At 36.3% G+C, this 3,343-nt stretch overlaps 1 pseudogene; it reads right to left on the reverse strand.

Moving 5' to 3' along the window:
• Positions 1–1,673: 1,673 nt before the first annotated feature.
• Positions 1,674–1,890, reverse strand: LOC131511288 (U4 spliceosomal RNA; annotated as a pseudogene).
• Positions 1,891–3,343: the final 1,453 nt, after the last annotated feature.

Raw genomic sequence — 3,343 nt, forward strand, 5'->3', positions numbered from 1 at the left:
CTGGGAATTTTCTTTGGGGAAGGTTTTTCATTAAGATCCAATTTATTTAATTGATAAAAGTTTCTTTGATTTTCTTTCTTTTGTTTTGTTTTTGATAAACGATTTTTCTACCTGCTGGGTATTTAATCTAATTTTTTTTTGCATGATAATATTCTCTAATTCCCTTTACATCTACACTATGTGGTGCTATTCCCTTTCCATCGCTGGTATTGGCCATGTTTATCTTCAGAAATTCTCCTGTTCGTTTCTTCCAGAGATTTATTCACTAATCACAGTTGCCTGAATCAATTATTAAGCAGGATTTGGAGAAATAATTATTTTTCTGATTCACACAATTCTACGTTTATTGGCTGGTAGTATTCTGTGATGAAAAAAAGATTTCCATATTTTTGCTTTCTGAAACAACAAAATGCTTCAGGCTTGCTTTATTATTTTTTTTTTCTGGCTGAAACCCGTAATTATGCATTTCTCCAAGGAATCTCAGTCCCTTTTATATGGAAACGTATTTATACTATAATCTCTGGTTTTTCTCAGCACTAATTGGCCATGAATACTTCTAAGCCCTTCTAGTAGATGGGACTGAGAAATATATTCAAAAGTCATGTCATATTAATGCCTTCAAACTCAAACTATTAGATTCTTCTTCATATTTTCCATTTCTATGTTTGCTTTTCCCTTCACCCTAGTGAAAACACTGGCTACAAAAACTATCAGCAATTTCACTCACTTGCAGTATCCTACATTTCATACAAAAACAGTTGCAGAATTATGACCTTACAAAAATTTCAACAAATCACCTGTGAAAAGTTCAAGATTCTTCTGTGATTTTGTTGTGTTGTGTTTATTTTCCTCTTCAGCATTCTACTTGGTAGGTTTATTTACCCATATCATCTTTACAATAAATTTATCTAAGTGTAGAAAAAAATTTACAGATTTTATACAATTGCGTGAAATGTATAGATTCACAAAAAAGAAAGACATCGTAAAGCTGGATCATTCCATCCAAAACCAAGAGATATTTTATCATTTGCTCAAGCCTGTTTTTGTGTCTCCCAGGGATATTTAAAAAAATGTTCTCTGGGGCACCTGGGTGGCTCAGTTGGTTAAGCGTCCAGCTTCAGCTCAGGTCACGATCTCACAGTTCGTGAGTTCGAGCCCCGCGTCGGGCTCTGGGCTAATGGCTCAGAGCCTGAAGCCTGCTTCCGATTCTGTGTCTCCCTCTCTCTCTGCCCCTCCCCTGTTCATGCTCTGTCTCTCTCTGTCCCAAAAATAAATAAACATTAAAAAAAAATTGAAAAAAAAATGTTCTCCATAGATATTTTGTACATTTCTTAGTATGCTGCCTCCCTGCGTATTTTTTATTTTTGTTATCATAATAAAAGGATGTTTTCTTCTCTTTTTTACCTTTATACTGTTTATTGTTTGTGCATATAAATTTTGCTGATTTCTTATAATTTCATCTTAAACTAAATTTATTGAGTTATCACTGTAAAAAAATGTCTTAATTTATTCTGAGAAAGTGAGTGGAGAGGAGGGGGGAGAGAGAGAGAGATAACCCCAAACAGGTTCTGAGCCCAAACAGGGCAGAGCCAGACATGGGGCTCAATCCCAGGAACCAGGAGATCATGATCTGAGCCAAAATCAACAGGTGACTCTCAACCCGCTGAGCCACCGAGGCGCCCCTCACTGCAAAAATTTTAAGGGCACTGTCTACTTTGATACACTTTGACAAATGCAATTCCCTGTTTAAGGATCATCATCCTTTCTGCAATGACTGGATATAGAATATTTCCACCAAACCAGAAAATCGTCTTGGGAAAAGTTTTCAATTAGCAATAATCGCGCCTCGGATAAACCTCATTGGCTACGATACTGCCACTGCGCAAAGCTCAGAAAATCGTCTTAAGTCACTTTGCAGTCTGTCTCCCCACCCACAGGCACTAGTGCACTCTATCACTAAGTTGCACAGTCTTGAGTTTCATACAAATGGTATCCCAAAGATGTCCATGACCTAATGCACTAATCTCCAGGAATTGTGAACATGACCTTACATTGCAAAAAGGAATCTGGGAATGACCGAGAAACACAATCCGCAAATACACTGCCCGAGTTATGATGAACTGGCATGCAAAGGTGGGATGGGAGAGGAGACACAAGGATACCACACCACGCTACTTGGAGCGAGTTCCAGCTCTGCATTCTAACACGTGAAACAAAGAGAGACAAGTAGTGTTTTATGTCTAGCTCTTTTTCTCAGCTTAAGGTCACCGAGACTCATCCACGTTGCTTCCTGTTTTAATGTGGTTAAGTGTTCCGGTGCACAGTGATAGCACAACGTATTTATCCATTCATCTGCTGATGAATACTTGGTTGTTTTAAGTACATGGCTATTGTCAATACCGCTGGATTTTGAAAGTATAAATTTACGTTTGTCTGGGGTAAATAATAAGTAGAATAACTGGGTCATTAGGTGAGTTTATGTTTAATTACATACAACTGTTTTTCAAAGTGGTTGGGTCATTTCACATTTTCATCAACAAAGTTCTAGTTGTTCTCCCTCCTCTCTAACATGAGGATTCCAGCCTAAATTTTAGCCATTCGTATAGGTGTGTCATGGGGCCTTATTCTTGTTTTCATTTGTAATTTCCTTTTTCATCATCTACTGGTATTTCTCTATCTCATTGTATACAGTATCTATTAAAATTTTCAGCCCCAAAGTCAACAACTAAATAAATAATGAAAACTCATTGGGTGGTTATTGTTCTTGTTATTGAATTGTAAAAGTTCTTTGTATATTCTAATTTTTTAATGTTTATTTTTGAGAGACAGAGAGAGGCAGCATGAGCGGGGAGGGGCAGAGAAAGACAGAAACATATATTCTAAAAAGAAGTCTTGCATCATATGTATGTATTGCAAACACAAGCCAGTGGCTTGTCTTTCATTTTCTAAATGATATTCTTTTTAAAATTTATTTTTCCAGTAATTGGATGTTAGCATAAAAAACACATTTGCTGTTGTTTCTTTTCTTTTCTCGGTATATTTCTTAGAGTTTTCTACACAGACACCGTGTTCTCTCTGAACGGAGACAATTTTATTTTTTATTTCAAATATGGATATTTCCTCACCATAATAAACCATAACCACGAATACAAAAATAATATGGATACTTCCATTTATTTTTCTTGTCTAATAGCATTTTGAATGTCATTTTCTAACATAGGTAACAAAATGGTGGGAGCAGACATCCTGACATGGTTCCCAACCTCCGTGACTACATGTTCAATTTGCCACATTTAAGTATAACCTTAGCTATATTCTCTTTGTAGGTATTTGTATTAGTGTC

Source organism: Neofelis nebulosa, chromosome 4, assembly GCF_028018385.1.
Source record: "Neofelis nebulosa isolate mNeoNeb1 chromosome 4, mNeoNeb1.pri, whole genome shotgun sequence".
Lineage (NCBI taxonomy): Eukaryota > Metazoa > Chordata > Mammalia > Carnivora > Felidae > Neofelis > Neofelis nebulosa.